Below are 21,552 nucleotides of genomic sequence, written 5' to 3'. Positions count from 1 at the left end.
TTCGACGCGTAAAACCACGGTACAATTAAGGTCAACAGAAGGACAAATTTAATTGGAATTAAATTCGTCTGAATTAAATTCGACGATAGCGTGACGTACTAACTAGGCCTAAATTGGTCTTTTCAAGCGGAACGTTTGTAGATGGTAATTACTTTGAATTTGCCACGTTATTAAGCCATTCTTTTGCCTGTGTCAAAAAGGAAATGATCTATCCAAAATGAATTGGTTGCCCTGTAAAAATGGTCTATAGTTAAGTAATTTTATTTCATTGTTTCTATCTCGTAATCTAAGTATCCTTATTGCAGCACAATTACGTCTGCAAAGAAAGGAATTGTTTCCCATTATAAGAGAAACATCCTCGCGACAAGAAGACCTTTTAATATAAATAATCCTACAAGCTGCATCAAGTTGATTGAGTCTTGATAGACGCTGAATAAGTAAATCCAGTGCACCACGAAAATTTCAAGAATGAAGTCAGAAAAGATTGCTCTTCTCTTCATAACCTTTTTTGTCGTGTCTCTAGTGCAGGAAGCTCATTGTATTAATTTTCCGTTTGGAGCGAAACCGGTAAGCAATAATTACACTTGCTTAAACGTTTTTTACTGTTGAAATTAGCTCAGTGCTGATCATGAAGGCCGCGGACTGAACAATGTTGAAGTCTTTTTATTGCATGGACCTTTCAAGTTGTATGGGTCATTTTCAAAAAGTCTTCCATTTTGAATTGACTAAGTCTAAGTGCACTTCTTGGTCACCATAATTTCATAAGATAGACGGCTGGTGAACAGGGAACTTTGCATGACTGTATGGACCAGTGTGAAAACAGCGTGTTTAAATATATTACGAACTTCCAAGCCGTGTACGCACAGTTGAGATGTCCACCGGTTGAGCAAGTCAATTGGGTGCGTGCTTTGTCAAAAGGGATATTTTTTACTATTATTTTGCATCAGACGATGGTTCTAAATGTCTAAAAGGTCCATCAGATTGAGGTGTAAAAGTAAAGGGCCATCGCTTCTTGTCTACATGCGACTGTAATAAAGGCTACTGCAACAGCAGTAAAAATATAATTGTATGTTCAGCAGCCAGTTTCAATCAATCATAGAGCTGATATATATGCTTTCTTTTGCAGAACGGAGTGGTAGAGGAACGTCGCCGGAGTGTCTGCGCTGTGGCAAGGAACTTGGGCTGTGAATTGACCCACAAGAGGGACCAAGATACTAATTACGTGAACTGACACCACCATACCGATCATCACTTGACCATGAACCTGCAACGGATGAGAAAACGTGCAGTTTATAACGTAGCTTACAAACAAAACTATGTAAAAAATGTAGATCTCGAGAGTTAAAAGAATAAATTCATTGTCGTTGAATATGGTGGAAGCGGAGGATTCCCGCATTCCTTGTTTAATTGCTTTTTTTTATCCTTGTGTCAAAGAGGAATCGGAGGAACATTATGCAAAGCGGAAGCCAGACTTTCCCCTGAAAAAAATATTGCTTTATAAATTAAATTTGCGCCACCACATTCACTTGTGATTTCCTGCAGCGCTTAGTGTCACGTTCTTCATTTGGTATGAAACCCCAAATCGCTCAGTATGAAAGGTTATCTTTATGGTTCAAATTTAAAATTCGATTACTGCAACACATGGAATGAGGCCACCCCCTTGCCCTGCCTTGTTTCAGGAACCTGGATCATTTTTTTTTTGGGGGGGGGGGGGGCGGGGGGAATATTGCAATAACTTTCCCTATAATGGCTTAATGGCTATCTCTAAAACAGGGAATGGGGAACGGGGAATCTCTAAAATGGGGGGGGGGAGATTACTAAAATAGAAAATGTCTAAAAGGAGGAATTACTAAAATAAGGAATCTCTAAAAGGGGGAATCACTAAAAGGGGGAATCTCTAAAAGGGGAAATCTCTAAAATGGCGAATCTCTAAAAGGAGGAATTACTAAATTGGGGAATCTCTAAAAGTGGGAATCTCTAAAATGGGGAATCTCTAAAAGGAGGAATTACTAAATTGGCGAATCTCTAAAAGTGGGAATCTCTAAAATGAGGAATCTCTAAAATGAGGAATTACTAAAATGAGGAATCTCTAAAATGGGGAATCTCTAAAAGGAGGAATCTCTAAAATGGGGAATATCTAACATCTTTTCACCTCCAAAGAAAGTGTGACAATCTTTCATTCCGTTTTATTATTCATTAGCCGTTCAGGTGGAACATTTTTCATTCTCACGGCTTCTGCGATCTGCCTTGTCATCGAGTCATTTCTGTATGATCCCGTAACTTTCATATTAAATACTTGTCTTTCTTCTTCGTGTTTCTCTCTGCAGTGTCTCCACAGCACCGATCCTTCTTTTCTCCCCTCCAGGAGTTTTAGATGTTCTTTTCCACGAGTATATGCATTTCTGGCGGTTTCTCCTACATATATATCTCCACATTTTTCACATTCTATCTCGTATGTGACATTATCCGTGTCACAGGTGTTCTTCCCATCCCCTCCCGTGCACACCAAGCAATCTTCGCTGTCACACGACGTATGTCTTAGGGGGTCGGATCTTTGTAGCAGTCTCTTTAGTGACGTGCCTGCTTGTTCGACTATCTTAATCTTGAAACCTTGTTTTTTTACTTCGTCTTCCGTTAAATAGAGTAAAATACGATGGCTGGCCTGTTCAGGCCGGTTTGGGTGTAAGGCGTCATCAGTTATTTTCGTACATTATGAATTATGCCTCTGACCAGGTGCATCGCATTCCGGCTGAGGAATATATTCGACGATAATTCGACCAATTAATTTCGACGCGTAAAACCACGGTACAATTAAGGTCAACGGAAGGACAAATTTAATTGGAATTAAATTCGTCTGAATTAAATTCGACGATAGCGTGACGTACTAACTAGGCCTAAATTGGTCTTTTTAAGCGGTACGTTTGTGGATGGTAATTACTTTGAATTTGCCACGTTATTAAGCCATTCTTTTGCCTGTGTCAAAAAGGAAATGATCTATTCAAAATGAATTGTTTGTCCTGTAAAAATGGTCTATAGTTAAGTAATTTTATTTCATTGTTTCTATCTCGTAATCTAAGTATCCTTATTGCAGCACAATTACGTCTGCAAAGAAAGGAATTGTTTCCCATTATAAGAGGAACATCTTCGCGACAAGCTTCATCAAGTTGATTGAGTCTTGATAGACGCTGAATAAGTAAATCCAGTGCACCACGAAAATTTCAAGAATGAAGTCAGAAAAGATTGCTCTTCTCTTCATAACCCTTTTTGTCGTGTCTCTCGTGCACGAAGCTCATTGTATTCATTTTCCGTTTCCACCAGCGAGAAAACCGGTAAGCAATAATTACACTTGCTTAAACGTTTTTTACTGTTGAAATTAGCTCAGTGCTGATCATGAAGGCCGCGGACTGAACAATGTTGAAGACTCTTTATTGCATGGACCTTTCAAGTTGTATGGGTCATTTTCAAAAAGTCTTCCATTTTGAATTGACTAAGTCTAAGTGCACTTCTTCGTCGCCATAATTTCACAAGATAGACGGCTGGTGAACAGGGAACTTTGCTTGACTGTATGGACCAGTGTGAAAATAGCGTGTTTAAATGTATTACGAACTTCCAAGCCGTGAACGCACAGTTGAGATGTCCACCGGTTGAGCAAGTCAATTGGGTGCGTGCTTTGTCAAAAGCGATATTTTTTACTATTATTTTGCATCAGACGATGGTTCTAAATGTCTAAAAGGTCCATCAGATTGAGGTGTAAAAGTAAAGGGCCATCGCTTCTTGTCTACATGCGACTGTAATAAAGGCTACTGCAACAGCAGTAAAAATATAATTGAATGTTCAGCAGCCAGTTTCAATCAATCATAGAGCTGATATATATGCTTGCTTTTGCAGAACGAAGTGGTAGAGGAACGTCGCCGGAGTGTCTGCGCTGTGGCAAGGAACTTGGGCTGTGAATTGACCCACAAGAGAGACCAAGATACTAATTACGTGAACTGACACCACCAGACCGATCATCACTTGACCATGAACCTGCAACGGATGAGAAAACGTGCAGTTTATAACGTAGCTTACAAACAAAACTATGTAAAAAATGTAGATCTCGAGAGTTAAAAGAATAAATTCATTGTCGTTGAATATGGTGGAAGCGGAGGATTCCCGCATTCCTTGTTTAATTGCTTTTTTTTATCCTTGTGTTAAAGAGGAATCGGAGGAACATTATGCAAAGCGGAAGCCAGACTTTCCCCTGAAAAAAATATTGCTTTATAAATTAAATTTGCGCCACCACATTCACTTGTGATTTCTTGCAGCGCTTAGTGTCACGTTCTTCATTTGGTATGAAACCCCAAATCGCTCAGTATGAAAGGTTATCTTTATGGTTCAAATTTAAAATTCGATAACTGCAACACATGGAATAAGGCCACCCCCTCGCCCTGCCATGTTTCAGGAACCTGGATCATATTTTTTGGGGGGGGGGGATATTGCAATAACTGTCCCTATAATGGCTATCTCTAAAACAGGGAATGGGCAACAGGGAATCTCTAAAATGGGGGGGGGGTTACTAAAATAGGAAATTTCTAAAAGGAGGAATTACTAAAATAGGGAATCTCTAAAAGGGGGAATTTCCAAAATGAGGAATCTCTAAAATGGAGAATTACTAAAATGAGGAATCTCTAAAATGGGGAATCTCTACAGGGAGGAATCTCTAAAATGGGGAATATCTAACATCTTTTCACCTCCAAAGAAAGTGTGACAGTCTTTCATTCCGTTTTATTATTCATTAGCCGTTCAGGCGGAACATTTTTCATTCTCACGGCTTCTGCGATCTGCCTTGTCATCGAGTCATTTCTGTATGATCCCGTAACTTTCATATTAAATACTTTTCTTTCTTCTTCGTGTTTCTCTCTGCAGTGTCTCCACAGCACCGATCCTTCTTTTCTCCCCTCCAGGAGTTTTAGATGTTCTTTTCCACGAGTATATGCATTTCTGGCGGTTTCTCCTACATATATATCTCCACATTTTTCACACTCTATCTCGTATGTGACATTATTCGTGTCACAGGTGTTCTTCCCATCCCCCCCTCCCCCCCCCCCTCCCCCCCCCCGTGCACACCAGGCAATCTTCTCTGTCACACGACGTATGTCTTAGGGGGTCGGATCTTTGTAGCAGTCTCTTTAGTGACGTGCCTGCTTGTTCGACTCTCTTAATCTTGAAACCTTGTTTTTTTACTTCGTCTTCCGTTAAATAGAGTAAAATACGATGGCTGGCCTGTTCAGGCCGGTTTGGGTGTAAAGCGTCATCAGTTATTTTCGTACATTATGAATTATGCCTCTGACCAGGTGCATCGCATTCCGGCTGAGGAATATATTCGACGATAATTCGACCAATTAATTTCGACGCGTAAAACCACGGTACAATTAAGGTCAACGGAAGGACAAATTTAATTGGAATTAAATTCGTCTGAATTAAATTCGACGATAGCGTGACGTACTAACTAGGCCTAAATTGGTCTTTTTAAGCGGTACGTTTGTGGATGGTAATTACTTTGAATTTGCCACGTTATTAAGCCATTCTTTTGCCTGTGTCAAAAAGGAAATGATCTATTCAAAATGAATTGTTTGCCCTGTAAAAATGGTCTATAGTTAAGTAATTTTATTTCATTGTTTCTATCTCGTAATCTAAGTATCCTTATTGCAGCACAATTACGTCTGCAAAGAAAGGAATTGTTTCCCATTATAAGAGGAACATCTTCGCGACAAGCTTCATCAAGTTGATTGAGTCTTGATAGACGCTGAATAAGTAAATCCAGTGCACCACGAAAATTTCAAGAATGAAGTCAGAAAAGATTGCTCTTCTCTTCATAACCCTTTTTGTCGTGTCTCTCGTGCACGAAGCTCATTGTATTCATTTTCCGTTTCCACCAGCGAGAAAACCGGTAAGCAATAATTACACTTGCTTAAACGTTTTTTACTGTTGAAATTAGCTCAGTGCTGATCATGAAGGCCGCGGACTGAACAATGTTGAAGACTCTTTATTGCATGGACCTTTCAAGTTGTATGGGTCATTTTCAAAAAGTCTTCCATTTTGAATTGACTAAGTCTAAGTGCACTTCTTCGTCGCCATAATTTCACAAGATAGACGGCTGGTGAACAGGGAACTTTGCTTGACTGTATGGACCAGTGTGAAAATAGCGTGTTTAAATGTATTACGAACTTCCAAGCCGTGAACGCACAGTTGAGATGTCCACCGGTTGAGCAAGTCAATTGGGTGCGTGCTTTGTCAAAAGCGATATTTTTTACTATTATTTTGCATCAGACGATGGTTCTAAATGTCTAAAAGGTCCATCAGATTGAGGTGTAAAAGTAAAGGGCCATCGCTTCTTGTCTACATGCGACTGTAATAAAGGCTACTGCAACAGCAGTAAAAATATAATTGAATGTTCAGCAGCCAGTTTCAATCAATCATAGAGCTGATATATATGCTTGCTTTTGCAGAACGAAGTGGTAGAGGAACGTCGCCGGAGTGTCTGCGCTGTGGCAAGGAACTTGGGCTGTGAATTGACCCACAAGAGAGACCAAGATACTAATTACGTGAACTGACACCACCAGACCGATCATCACTTGACCATGAACCTGCAACGGATGAGAAAACGTGCAGTTTATAACGTAGCTTACAAACAAAACTATGTAAAAAATGTAGATCTCGAGAGTTAAAAGAATAAATTCATTGTCGTTGAATATGGTGGAAGCGGAGGATTCCCGCATTCCTTGTTTAATTGCTTTTTTTTATCCTTGTGTTAAAGAGGAATCGGAGGAACATTATGCAAAGCGGAAGCCAGACTTTCCCCTGAAAAAAATATTGCTTTATAAATTAAATTTGCGCCACCACATTCACTTGTGATTTCTTGCAGCGCTTAGTGTCACGTTCTTCATTTGGTATGAAACCCCAAATCGCTCAGTATGAAAGGTTATCTTTATGGTTCAAATTTAAAATTCGATAACTGCAACACATGGAATAAGGCCACCCCCTCGCCCTGCCATGTTTCAGGAACCTGGATCATATTTTTTTTGGGGGGGGGGGGATATTGCAATAACTGTCCCTATAATGGCTATCTCTAAAACAGGGAATGGGCAACAGGGAATCTCTAAAATGGGGGGGGGGTTACTAAAATAGGAAATTTCTAAAAGGAGGAATTACTAAAATAGGGAATCTCTAAAAGGGGGAATTTCCAAAATGAGGAATCTCTAAAATGGAGAATTACTAAAATGAGGAATCTCTAAAATGGGGAATCTCTACAGGGAGGAATCTCTAAAATGGGGAATATCTAACATCTTTTCACCTCCAAAGAAAGTGTGACAGTCTTTCATTCCGTTTTATTATTCATTAGCCGTTCAGGCGGAACATTTTTCATTCTCACGGCTTCTGCGATCTGCCTTGTCATCGAGTCATTTCTGTATGATCCCGTAACTTTCATATTAAATACTTTTCTTTCTTCTTCGTGTTTCTCTCTGCAGTGTCTCCACAGCACCGATCCTTCTTTTCTCCCCTCCAGGAGTTTTAGATGTTCTTTTCCACGAGTATATGCATTTCTGGCGGTTTCTCCTACATATATATCTCCACATTTTTCACACTCTATCTCGTATGTGACATTATTCGTGTCACAGGTGTTCTTCCCATCCCCCCCTTCCCCCCCCCCCCCCCCCGTGCACACCAGGCAATCTTCTCTGTCACACGACGTATGTCTTAGGGGGTCGGATCTTTGTAGCAGTCTCTTTAGTGACGTGCCTGCTTGTTCGACTCTCTTAATCTTGAAACCTTGTTTTTTTACTTCGTCTTCCGTTAAATAGAGTAAAATACGATGGCTGGCCTGTTCAGGCCGGTTTGGGTGTAAAGCGTCATCAGTTATTTTCGTACATTATGAATTATGCCTCTGACCAGGTGCATCGCATTCCGGCTGAGGAATATATTTGACGATAATTCGACCAATTAATTTCGACGCGTAAAACCACGGTACAATTAAGGTCAACGGAAGGACAAATTTAATTGGAATTAAATTCGTCTGAATTAAATTCGACGATAGCGTGACGTACTAACTAGGCCTAAATTGGTCTTTTTAAGCGGTACGTTTGTGGATGGTAATTACTTTGAATTTGCCACGTTATTAAGCCATTCTTTTGCCTGTGTCAAAAAGGAAATGATCTATTCAAAATGAATTGTTTGTCCTGTAAAAATGGTCTATAGTTAAGTAATTTTATTTCATTGTTTCTATCTCGTAATCTAAGTATCCTTATTGCAGCACAATTACGTCTGCAAAGAAAGGAATTGTTTCCCATTATAAGAGGAACATCTTCGCGACAAGCTTCATCAAGTTGATTGAGTCTTGATAGACGCTGAATAAGTAAATCCAGTGCACCACGAAAATTTCAAGAATGAAGTCAGAAAAGATTGCTCTTCTCTTCATAACCCTTTTTGTCGTGTCTCTCGTGCACGAAGCTCATTGTATTCATTTTCCGTTTCCACCAGCGAGAAAACCGGTAAGCAATAATTACACTTGCTTAAACGTTTTTTACTGTTGAAATTAGCTCAGTGCTGATCATGAAGGCCGCGGACTGAACAATGTTGAAGACTCTTTATTGCATGGACCTTTCAAGTTGTATGGGTCATTTTCAAAAAGTCTTCCATTTTGAATTGACTAAGTCTAAGTGCACTTCTTCGTCGCCATAATTTCACAAGATAGACGGCTGGTGAACAGGGAACTTTGCTTGACTGTATGGACCAGTGTGAAAATAGCGTGTTTAAATGTATTACGAACTTCCAAGCCGTGAACGCACAGTTGAGATGTCCACCGGTTGAGCAAGTCAATTGGGTGCGTGCTTTGTCAAAAGCGATATTTTTTACTATTATTTTGCATCAGACGATGGTTCTAAATGTCTAAAAGGTCCATCAGATTGAGGTGTAAAAGTAAAGGGCCATCGCTTCTTGTCTACATGCGACTGTAATAAAGGCTACTGCAACAGCAGTAAAAATATAATTGAATGTTCAGCAGCCAGTTTCAATCAATCATAGAGCTGATATATATGCTTGCTTTTGCAGAACGAAGTGGTAGAGGAACGTCGCCGGAGTGTCTGCGCTGTGGCAAGGAACTTGGGCTGTGAATTGACCCACAAGAGAGACCAAGATACTAATTACGTGAACTGACACCACCAGACCGATCATCACTTGACCATGAACCTGCAACGGATGAGAAAACGTGCAGTTTATAACGTAGCTTACAAACAAAACTATGTAAAAAATGTAGATCTCGAGAGTTAAAAGAATAAATTCATTGTCGTTGAATATGGTGGAAGCGGAGGATTCCCGCATTCCTTGTTTAATTGCTTTTTTTTATCCTTGTGTTAAAGAGGAATTGGAGGAACATTATGCAAAGCGGAAGCCAGACTTTCCCCTGAAAAAAATATTGCTTTATAAATTTGCGCCACCACATTTACTTGTGATTTCCTGCAGCGCTTAATGTCACGTTCTTCATTTGGTATGAAACCTCAAATCGCACAGCATGAAAGGTTATCTTTATGGTTCAAATTTAAAATTCGATTACTGCAACACATGGAATGAGGCCACCCCCTCACCCTGCCTTGTTTCAGGAACCTGGATCATTTTTTTTTTTGGAGGGGGGGGATATTGCAATAACTGTCCCTATAATGGCTATCTCTAAAACAGGGAATGGGGAACGGGGAATATCTAAAATGAGGGGGGGGGGGGAATTATTAAAATGGGAAATGTCTAAAACGAGGAATTACTAAAATAGGGAATCTCTAAAAGGGGGAATCACTAAAAGGGGGAATCTCTAAAAGGGAAAATCTCTAAAATGGGTAATCTCTAAAAGGAGGAATTACTAAATTGGGGAATCTCTATAAGTGGGAATCTCTAAAATGAGGAATCTCTGGAAATTTTGCGCGCATCGAATTTGGTGAAGATATTGGTTCGAGTGAGAGAATGTAGACGCATGAAAGTTTGAGCGAAAACCTTTAGGAATGACTTTAGAATTGAGGCAACGGCCCTATCCCGTTACAGTTACAAAGCTGTCAGATGCTCACAGTGCACGCTTAAATTTGTGGTGAAAAGAAGTTGTGAGGTAACTTGAAAATGATCAACATGTCAACCCAGAAGCCAATGTTTCTCGATACCCTTATATTTTCTGCAATCTTTCTGGGTTCAGTACTTTGATAGTAACCAGATGTCTTCTCAGGAGGCTATTTACCCAAGACTTCTACCATGGCACTACAATGATATAGAATACCAAAACAATATCGTGCACTGTTAAAGCTACATATTACGCAAAGACAACTTGAATCTCCCGGAAGACAACACGCAGCTCAGTTGACAATATGGAATAAATGGCTTTGTTACTTCACTACCACACGTGAGCAATGCGTGTCTATTGTTTCTAAAGATAACAGGAATTTCTTATTTTTGACAAATGATTGATAAGTAGGCCGGTAGCCAGGTTTTTAACCTCAGAAGAGGATCTGTTTCGCCGTATGAACGTGTGAGCCAAAGGGCCTCTGCTGGTATGACTTCTGGGTGACCCCTTAAATGGTCTTTTTAATGACCCCTGACTTGAAAAAATTGCCTAGAACGCTGCTCGTACCTCAGGCAGCCCAGTGTACGCTTACGGAACGTCTAGTTTACTTTGAAATTGCAGCATTATTTATGCCATTTCTTTGGCTGTGTAAAATAAGAAATGATCTATCTAAAATGAAATGTTTGCCTTGTAAAATAGTCTTAAGTAATTTTATTTCATATTTCATAATTTCTACCACTTAGACTAAGTACCTTTATTACTGCACCATTAAGTATGCAAAGAAGGGAATTATTTTTTATTGTCTATGGAAACATATAACACACCATAACACGAACCCGGTGGGCAACAAATCACGCATGCGCACAACCATTTTCCCCGGTTAGTAGGCCTTATTCACGAAAGGGACCATGTTGGTTTTCAAATTGTCATGCAAATTAGCGATGTGTTATGATGGGGGGAAACATTGAAAATAAAGCAAATTGCGGAAAATCGGGTCATCGAAATATTGAAATAACATTGAAAAAAGTCCATTTTAGTATTTAGAATTAAGTACTTTTTATACAAATGTTATATCTTTTGATTGCCTTTGACATTTGGACTTTCTACTTCGTTATCTACTCGTTTTTCACAGAAAAAAACGTTGAAGTAACTTGTGTAATGATTGTATTTTACTGTTGAGGTGATAAACATTAAATGAACGTGAAACAAATCATCTGTGTGGCTAAGGTGTTCGTTATAACCTCTCGAAATTGTGTTTTTTGCCCCCTCAAAAGTGTGTAGCTAATTTGCATGATAATAGCAAATCCAACATGGCGGTCATCGTGAATAAGGTCTATTGGCAGCTATGGACAGCTGTTCAAAAAAAAAAGCCAACATAATACCCGATTCGGAAATCATTGAAAGTATTTTCCTGTCTATAGATTTTTTCGCTTCGAATTCCATTTTAGGATTTAAAATCGGATTTTGATTTTCTTTAGAAAACACAACTTTCAAGTAGTTAGATTTCAACTGGTTAAGTTCCAAACATTAAGGCCTAGTTTATATGCCACGCTATCGTCACATTTAATTCAGATGAATTTAATTCCAGGTCCTACTTTAAAACATATTCGACGATAAAGCGACGTCTAAAAGCAGTTCAATTCGTCTGTTAAATTAAATTCGTCTAACACGCTTTATCTGTCTTAAGAAGACGGATAAAATATCCCCCATTGACGAGTAAAATCGAAACCATGTTTTAACCTTGTGTTTATCTCTTCGACACTTCAAACTCTTGGCTCCTGTGAAGATCTTCTAAAATTTCTTTTAAAATGTTCTTTAAAACTTCGGTAAAAAGAAGAAGTATTAAAAAAGGTTTTGGCAGATTAATTTCGCTCTATGTCGAGCCTCTTCAATGCCTTTGTTAAAAAGATTCAGGGGCACCCAACGACCAATTTGTTGTAAAATGTATTATTATACCCCAGTTAGTAATGAAAATAAATGTTATTAAGGCATTTTCAGGTGTTTTTCAGTGTTGCTGGGAAAACATTATCTGTTCCTTTTTCCCAGCAAGACACACAAGAAATTTCCCAGCCAGCTAGATAAAATTGGTTGGTTTCCCAGCCAGCTGATCAAATTTATTTCCCAGCAAGGAATTCCGCGCGCTTTCAAATCCCTCGATCAAAAACGACCGAACAAAAGCGACAAAACCGGGACAAAATAGGTTTTTTCCGGAAGCGCAATCACTCTGACCAGCCGTCGTATGTTTGTGACTACTCTCTGGGAGAGGGAAGGGGTTCTTTTTCTTTTTATTTTTTTATTTTTTATTTTTTTAGTCGTCCTCAGTCTTCAGAGTTTCTACAGCCAGCTCGGGTTGAAATGCTAGAAAAAGTCAGTAATTCCCAGGCAAAACCTCTATCAATAACAAAATTTCCCAGCCAGCTCATCGAAACACCTGTATTTTTGCCAGCCAGCAAGATTCCTCTGGGGAACAGATAATGTGAGGAACAGATTCGTTGGGTGCCCCTGAAGATTATTCTAAAACCCAACAGCTAAAAAGGTGGGGTCAGTCTTTGTCTACTACGACCCTTGGGATTTTAAAGTAATTCCATTCCGTTTTATTATTCATTAGCCGTTTAGGTGGAACATTTTTCATTCTCACGGCTTCTGCGATCTGCCTTGTCATCGAGTCATTTCTGTATGATCCCGTAACTTTCATATTAAATACTTGTCTTTCTTCTTCGTGTTTCTCTCTGCAGTGTCTCCACAGCACCGATCCTTCTTTTCTCCCCTCCAGGAGTTTTAGATGTTTTTTTCCACGAGTATATGCATTTCTGGCGGTTTCTCCTACATATATATCTCCACATTTTTCACAAACTATCTCGTATGTGACATTATTCGTGTCACAGGCGTTCTTCCCATCCCCTCCCGTGCACACCAAGCAATCTTCTCTGTCACACGACGTATGTCTTAGGGGGTCGGATCTTTGTAGCAGTCTCTTTAGCGACGTGCCTGCTTGTTCGACTATCTTAATCTTGAGACCTTGTTTTTTTACTTCGTCTTCCGTTAAATAGAGTAAAATACGATGGCTGGCCTGTTCAGGCCGGTTTGGGTGTAAAGCGTCATCAGATATTTTCGTACATTATGAATTATGCCTCTGACCAGGTGCATCGCATTCCGGCTGAGAAATATATTCGACGATAATTCGACCAATTAATTTCGACGCGTAAAACCACGGTACAATTAAGGTCAACGGAAGGACAAATTTAATTGGAATTAAATTCGTCTGAATTAAATTCGACGATAGCGTGACGTACTAACTGGGCCTATTTTGGTCTCTTTAAGCGGTACGTTTGTGGATGGTAATTACTTTGAATTTGCCACGTTATTAAGCCATTCTTTTGCCTGTGTCAAAAAGGAAATGATCTATCCAAAATGAATTGTTTGCCCTGTAAAAATGGTCTATAGTTAAGTAATTTTATTTCATTGTTTCTATCTCGTAATCAAAGTATTCTTATTCCAGCACAATTACGTCTGCAAAGAAAGGAATTGTTTCCCATTATAAGAGGAACATCTTCGAGACAAGCTGCATCAAGTTGATTGAGTCTTGATAGACGCTGAATAAGTAAATCCAGTGGACCACTCTTGACTCCTGTGAAGATCTTCTAAAATTTCTTTTAAAATGTTCTTTAAAACTTCGGTAAAAAGAAGAAGTATTAAAAAAGGTTTTGGCAGATTAATTTCGCTCTATGTCGAGCCTCTTCAATGCCTTTGTTAAACGATTCAGGGGTACCCAACGACCAATTTGTTGTAAAATGTATTATTATACCCCAGTTAGTAATGAAAATAAATGTTATTGAGGCATTTTCAGGTGTTTGTCAGTGTTGCTGGGAAAACATTATCTGTTCCTTTTTCCCACCAAGACACACAAGAAATTTCCCAGCCAGCTAGATGAAATTGATTGGTTTCCCAGCCAGCTGATCAAATTTATCTCCCAGCAAGGAATTCCGCGCGCTTTCAAATCCCTCGATCCAAAACGACCGAACAAAAGCGGCAAAACCGGGACAAAATAGGTTTTTTCCGGAAGCGCAATCACTCTGACCAGCTGTCGTATGTTTGTGACTACTCTCTGGGAGAGGGAAGGGGTTCTTTTTCTTTTTATTTTTTTATTTTTTATTTTTTTAGTCGTCCTCAGTCTTCAGAGTTTCTATAGCCAGCTCGGGTTGAAATGCTAGAAAAAGTCAGTAATTCCCAGGCAAAACCTCTATCAATAACAAAATTTCCCAGCCAGCTCATCGAAACACCTGTATTTTTGCCAGCCAGCAAGATTCCTCTGGGGAACAGATAATGTGAGGAACAGATTCGTTGGGTGCCCCTGAAGATTATTCTAAAACCCAACAGCTAAAAAGGTGGGGTCAGTCTTTGTCTACTACGACCCTTGGGATTTTAAAGTAATTCCATTCCGTTTTATTATTCATTAGCCGTTCAGGTGGAACATTTTTCATTCTCACGGCTTCTGCGATCTGCCTTGTCATCGAGTCATTTCTGTATGATCCCGTAACTTTCATATTAAATACTTGTCTTTCTTCTTCGTGTTTCTCTCTGCAGTGTCTCCACAGCACCGATCCTTCTTTTCTCCCCTCCAGGAGTTTTAGATGTTTTTTTCCACGAGTATATGCATTTCTGGCGGTTTCTCCTACATATATATCTCCACATTTTTCACAAACTATCTCGTATGTGACATTATTCGTGTCACAGGCGTTCTTCCCATCCCCTCCCGTGCACACCAAGCAATCTTCTCTGTCACACGACGTATGTCTTAGGGGGTCGGATCTTTGTAGCAGTCTCTTTAGCGACGTGCCTGCTTGTTCGACTATCTTAATCTTGAAACCTTTTTTTTTTACTTCGTCTTCCGTTAAATAGAGTAAAATACGATGGCTGGCCTGTTCAGGCCGGTTTGGGTGTAAAGCGTCATCAGTTATTTTCGTACATTATGAATTATGCCTCTGACCAGGTGCATCGCATTCCGGCTGAGAAATATATTCGACGATAATTCGACCAATTAATTTCGACGCGTAAAACCACGGTACAATTAAGGTCAACGGAAGGACAAATTTAATTGGAATTAAATTCGTCTGAATTAAATTCGACGATAGCGTGACGTACTAACTAGGCCTAAATTGGTCTTTTTAAGCGGTACGTTTGTGGATGGTAATTACTTTGAATTTGCCACGTTATTAAGCCATTCTTTTGCCTGTGTCAAAAAGGAAATGATCTATCCAAAATGAAATGTTTGCCCTGTAAAAATGGTCTAATTTTATTTCATTGTTCCTATCACGTGAACAAAGTATCCTTACTGCATACTTTACGTCTGCGAAGAAAGAAATTGTTTCCCATTATAAGTGGAACATCCTCGCTACAAGAAGACCTATTAATATACATAATCCTACAAGCTGCATCAAGTTGAATGAGTCTTGAAAGACGCTGAATACAATTGAAGTAAATCCAGTGGATCACGAAAATTTCAAGAATGAAGTCAGAAAAGATTGCTCTTCTCTTCATAACCTTTTTTGTCGTGTCTCTCGTGCACGAAGCTCATTGTATTAATTTTCCGTTTGGAGCGAAACCGGTAAGCAATAATTACACTTGCTTAAACGTTTTTTACTGTTGAAATTAGCTCAGTGCTGATCATGAAGGCCGCGGACTGAACAATGTTGAATACTCTTTATTGCATGGATCTTTCAAGTTGTATGGGTCATTTTCAAAAAGTCTTCCATTTTGAATTGACTAAGTCTAAGTGCACTTCTTCTTCACCATAATTTCATAAGATAGACGGCTGGTGAACAGGGAACTTTGCTTGACTGTATGGACCAGTGTGAAAATAGCGTGTTTAAATGTATTACGAACTTCCAGGCCGTGAACGCACAGTTGAGATGTCCACCGGTTGAGCAAGTCAATTGGGTGCGTGCTTTGTCAAAAGCGATATTTTTTACTATTATTTTGCATCAGACGATAGTTCTAAATGTGTAAAATGTCCATCAGATTGAGCTGTAAAAGTAAAGGGCCATCGCTTCTTGTCTACATGCGACTGTAATAACGGCTACTGCAACAGCAGTAAAAATATAATTGTATGTTCAGCAGCCAGTTTCAATCAATCATAGAGCTGATATATATGCTTGCTTTTGCAGAACGGAGCGGTAGAGGAACGTCGCCGGAGTGTCTGCGCTGTGGCAAGGAACTTGGGCTGTGAATTGACCCACAAGAGGGACCAAGATACTAATTACGTGAACTGACACCACCAGACGGATCATCAGTTGACCATGAACCTGCAACGGATGAGAAAACGTGCAGTTTATAACGTAGCTTACAAACAAAACTATGTAAAAAATGTAGATCTCGAGAGTTAGAAGAATAAATTCATTGTCGTTGAATATGGTGGAAGCGGAGGATTCCCGCATTCCTTGTTTAATTGCTTTTTTTTATCCTTGTGTCAAAGAGGAATTGGAGGAACATTATGCAAAGCGGAAGCCAGACTTTCCCCTGAAAAAAATATTGCTTTATAAATTTGCGCCACCACATTCACTTGTGATTTCCTGCAGCGCTTAATGTCACGTTCTTCATTTGGTATGAAACCTCAAATCGCACAGTATGAAAGGTTATCTTTATGGTTCAAATTTAAAATTCGATTACTGCAACACATGGAATGAGGCCACCCCCTCACCCTGCCTTGTTTCAGGAACCTGGATCATTTTTTTTTTTGGAGGGGGGGGGGGAATATTGCAATAAGTGTCCCTATAATGGCTATCTCTAAAACAGGGAATGGGGAACGGGGAATCTCTAAAATGGGGGGGGGGGATTATTAAAATGGGAAATGTCTAAAACGAGGAATTACTAAAATAGGGAATCTCTAAAAGGGGGAATCACTAAAAGGGGGAATCTCTAAAAGGGAAAATCTCTAAAATGAGGAATCTCTAAAAGGAGGAATTACTAAATTGGGGAATCTCTAAAAGTGGGAATCTCTAAAATGAGGAATCTCTAAAATGGGGAATTACTCAAATGAGGAATCTCTAAAAGGGGGAATCTCTAAAAGGAGGAATCTCTAAAATGGGGAATCTCTAACATCTTTTCACCTCCAAAGAAAGTGTGACAGTCATCAATCACCGGGGAGGAAATGAATGGCTTTCAGAAAGCGCTGCATTAAAACATTAGGAAATCTATCAGCAGCTGGCAACTTCTTACTGCGATCGCAAGTCTCACATACAGTATATTTAATTAACATATGTATTCATAAAACGACGCAGCAGTAAAAGGTTGTGAGAAAGCCTTAGACCTTAATTATTATAGCAATCTGCTCGCTTAGCTTTCTTTCTTTACCGCTAGCCGTATAATGAAACTTAAGAGGGGGCTTCGCGGAGTGTTCACAAGCCAACATCAGTGGCAATTTCGCTTCAAATTGAAAGAAATTCAGTGTCAACCAAAAAAAACGTATTTCTTAAGTCACTGAAGGATGTAGCGTCCCTTTACGTTTCAGGGGATTCATATTAGTCGGCCTTCGCGAGCTAATAGGTCGGCCTTGCAAATTAGACATGATGGTGTTTACCTTTCCTCGGACGCATAAAAAAAAGCCATCGCAATTGGACCGATTCATGCAACAGTAGTGTACAATGAAATTCAATAGTAATGAGAATATGTAAAATCCAAAGCATCCTCGAGATATTTAGTAGTTTTGTCGAGTCATTTTCTTAACACTTTTAGTTGTGTCGTACTCAATTTGATGGATATCTCGTCGTTCACTCGCACACAAACACATAAACGGGAAATCTAAGCAGTGGATGACGAAAAGCATAAAAACAATTAAAGAAATACTAAATTTTCCCAAAGATGTTCGCGATGGCGGGAAAACCATAAAAAATATATTTTCGCGACAGGCAATGTTTTGTCTTTTCTCAGCCGAGTTGATGTTAAGTGATCATGCTTGAGTTTAAATTTCCCTTGGCTTTTGCCAGTAAAAGAAAAAGGCTGGAAGGATTTGGTGGGAAGACCTCGTCGGCCAAGAAGTGATAGGTCAAGAGACCTTTCGAGCGGTGTTTTTGACTAACTTTTAAGCTGAAGAAAAGCCCGCAGAAAATTTAATTGTAAAAAAGCTGTTAAGTACAGCTCAGGATTTTACGGCAACGTTCACCAAGGAGGCCAAGACTTTAAAGGCCGTATGTGAGGATCCAATGGCGAAGATGCTCGAATATGTGTACTTTGCTCGAGACCTTTGGGGGTGAGGGAAAATTAGTTCCTTGAAAACCTTCCTTAGCTTCCTCGATCAAAACGATGATCAGGGAATTGGTCCCATGTTCATGGAAAGCATTGGCAGTGATGTGCAAAAATATTGGGCCTTTGAAATTAGAAATTATTATAGTGCCTTCTTAAATTCCGCTCACGACTGATATCCCACAGTGCAACCAAATGTCGAAAATAAGATTATTCTTTCTCTTCTTCTTTTGCTCGACTGTAATGTTGAATTGTCAAAGGTGCTTAGAAGGACTCGCCTCTCTACTCCTCTCGTGTTATACGTTTTTTTCGAAATGTAATGAGCAAGGTTTTCTGACTTTAAAGCCATTAACCTGTCTTTTTTCATACGGTATTTTGGCAAAAAGGTTCGTATCCTATGTTTCCTTCATATGTAACCGGCTACAAAACCCCGCGACAAACAAGAAAAACAATTGTTATATAACTCAATCGCTACTGGAGATTTTGCCGAAAGTCTTATCTGGCCAAAAAGAACCTAAACTGTCCCAAACATCAAGTCTACCCAACGAGCAAACTAAGCCAAAAGCTTTTGAAAGACGTTTCTAGGCTGAGCCTCCTTGTCATGTATAAAGAGTGTCTAGCTGTGTCTAAAGAGATGTTTTTTATCACCTAGAAAAATTTGATCTGTTCTGATATCTTAGCTGAAAATTGAAGTGTCGGAAAACTTTAGGGAATGATCTCTTCATCTCAGAAATTTCTAGCTGAACGTTGCCTTCCAAGAACTTCCAACCGAACCATTTGCTCATCCGAAACTGCTAGGTGTTCTTGACACCCGAAATGCTGTTACTATGTTGTATGTCCGAACTGTTTCATTCTTCTGATCTAAATATTGCAGGAAATCGTTTTCATTTGAACTGCGGAAAAGTCTTAGGCTTGGCTAAATCTGTATATTAAACATGACATACACGCACAACTGATATCCATGTTGTTTTCTCATCTCGGTGAACGACGTGACTCAGTCGAGATTTCTTTCTGCGTGGTTACTTAATAAACTTTTTGTATCGTTTCCTGTGCTTCATTTTCGTGCAAATTTAGTCGTTTTTTGGGGGGGGGGGGGGGGGGGGGTTTAACAATGAAGACAAGTGTTGTGAGTCCAAGAATTAGAGAAAATCAATTAAAGATAAGCTTTAGGAGCTGTTTAACTTCTTAAGGTCGCTGCAAATTTACAGCAGTAGATTTCGGAAAGTACATTACGAACAACTGCGAGCAAACAAACAAACAACTTTTTTTCTAAAAGCGGAGCACCCTGGTTATTTATTCTTACTGCCTGTAGGTGGGTTTATGAAAATGAAAGGTTTTGAATTGTCCGCGTTTTGATGTTTCCGGTTGCTGCTTTAATAATTAAATCATTTTCTTTGCTTTCTTCTATAGAAAAAATTATTGCCTAACTAGTGAATTCCACGGGAAATTTTACGCTAAAAGCTGATATGGCATGAATCACGAAGCGATGAGTGCGACATCGGTTTTTAAAATGAACCAAGCACGAGCGAATGGAAAGGAAAAAAAAGCCATTTCAGAGTCAATTGTCAATAGTCAGTGAATAGAAATCACGCTAAATTAAAATTAGAAGCCATAAAAACAGTTGTGTCAATTCAAGATCAAAGATGAGTTTTACTGATGTACTTTATTCTACTTTATCTCTGAAAACAAGATCATTCACATTTTGATGTATTTCATTGAAATACGCCAGGTTGGCTTGGTGCAAGAATCGGCAAACTACGGCAATGTAACCAAGAAAGGACGAGCTTCAAACACGATCTGCTCCAACTCTCAAATAACGTTTGGGTGCTTTAAACAAACTTCTGAAAACACAAGCTAGTGAGATTTCCCCCTAATTTTACGAGAACTCCTTGCGAATACGTGTTTATAACGTAAGGGCAAAATTTTCTTGTCACTGTCGAGGCACAACGAAAACCAGTCGGGCAAACGGATTTAAAAAGCACTTGTTCGCTCGCATTTATAGAGCAAAACAAACAAACAAATCAACTTTTTCTCTATGTCCAAAAGAGTACAGATAATTGTTATTTAATTCCACTTGACAATAAAAATTCGATTTTCATTCCTGAACAAAGGAAGAACCGATTAAACCACTTTATCCGTAAAAACAACAAACGGTTTAGTGCCCAAGGAAAGAATTCGTGGAGTAACTTCTTCCGCTAAGTATGAACTATTACTGGTATTCTGTTTTGTCGTTGTCGTTGTCTTTCGCTCTCCTTTCTGTTCTAGAGATAGGTCCTCCAGGCATCATGTGACCTTAGCAGAGCTTCTAAAGATATGCCAAAAATTGCAATACAGAGAAAAAAGCAGCTCTAAGCAAATTAAAAATAAACACTCAGCTTGAAGTTTACATCCCGCCGATGATTGACTTGAATAACTGCGTAGCCACCAGTGTGGACCACAGATATCATGATATGTCAAACTGGATTTAAACCAGCGCAAAATGCAGAAACAAAAGATCTTCCACACCGTTTTCCACCTGAACACGAAAAGCGTTGACTGTGTAAGAACTTTCGATGATGTAGTCGAGCCACAGAAAGCGCACAAAAAATTGAAGCCTCGCTTACGTTCAGGTGAGTTAACCCAAGTTGAGCCTGGAATCCAATCGAAAACCAGTACCTGAACAGCGGTCAACATAAAAAAAACAACTGACATCGGTGAGCTCTAAGCTTGAGCCCGCAATATGGTCAGCAGATACCTTATTTTGACAGTCTCCAATTGATGAAAACATGGATGTCCAATATCAAAGATGTATGCTGTAAACTAGCATGATACTGGTCACATTGGCATAAAAGAAACATGGAGGGGTGGACGTACGGACGGACGTAAGTACGTATGTACGGACGGTTGATGACGTCATGGCTATAAAACCAAGATTTCTCGCATCGATAGGTTACCATAGTTTCTTAACAATGGTGCTCCGCGCGCGTGGAGCACTAACCCTAACCGTCCGTACGTCCACCGATCCATGTACGCCAATGTGGCCAGTATCTATCTATTGGGTTAGCATTAGATTCCATCCCTCAAACCCACATTTCCCTTCTTATTTAACTTACACGACGTACAATCTACTTCAGACTTCAAATCTACTTCAAAGAAACAAACATTTCAATGTGTAGAGAACATTCAGATTAGGCGAGCCAAAGAGTTGAACCCGGATAGATGGGTTCCTTGCATATTCCAATACGCATTAAAATAACGAC

General features: G+C 39.4%; 5 long non-coding RNA genes across 5 annotated transcripts; all 5 read left to right on the top strand.

Annotated features, from left to right (window-relative positions):
• Positions 1–328: 328 nt before the first annotated feature.
• On the top strand, positions 329–1,369 carry LOC137990027 (uncharacterized). The gene is made up of 2 exons (XR_011121103.1): positions 329–567; positions 1,127–1,369. It is a non-coding gene; the product is annotated as an uncharacterized lncRNA (long non-coding RNA).
• Positions 1,370–2,995: 1,626 nt separating this feature from the next.
• On the top strand, positions 2,996–4,131 carry LOC137990022 (uncharacterized). Its single transcript, XR_011121102.1, has 2 exons — positions 2,996–3,329; positions 3,889–4,131. It is a non-coding gene; the product is annotated as an uncharacterized lncRNA (long non-coding RNA).
• Positions 4,132–5,696: 1,565 nt separating this feature from the next.
• Positions 5,697–6,731, top strand: LOC137990017 (uncharacterized). The gene is made up of 2 exons (XR_011121101.1): positions 5,697–5,929; positions 6,489–6,731. It is a non-coding gene; the product is annotated as an uncharacterized lncRNA (long non-coding RNA).
• A 1,463-nt stretch (positions 6,732–8,194) lies between these two features.
• On the top strand, positions 8,195–9,330 carry LOC137990011 (uncharacterized). The gene is made up of 2 exons (XR_011121100.1): positions 8,195–8,528; positions 9,088–9,330. It is a non-coding gene; the product is annotated as an uncharacterized lncRNA (long non-coding RNA).
• Positions 9,331–15,358: 6,028 nt separating this feature from the next.
• LOC137990002 (uncharacterized) lies at positions 15,359–16,482 on the top strand. Its single transcript, XR_011121097.1, has 2 exons — positions 15,359–15,680; positions 16,240–16,482. It is a non-coding gene; the product is annotated as an uncharacterized lncRNA (long non-coding RNA).
• The last annotated feature ends 5,070 nt before the right edge of the window (positions 16,483–21,552 follow it).

Source organism: Montipora foliosa, chromosome 2, assembly GCF_036669935.1.
Source record: "Montipora foliosa isolate CH-2021 chromosome 2, ASM3666993v2, whole genome shotgun sequence".
Classification (NCBI taxonomy): Eukaryota; Metazoa; Cnidaria; class Anthozoa; order Scleractinia; family Acroporidae; genus Montipora; species Montipora foliosa.
Note: the sequence above shows the minus strand (reverse complement) of the source record. Positions and strands in the feature narration are given on the sequence as shown.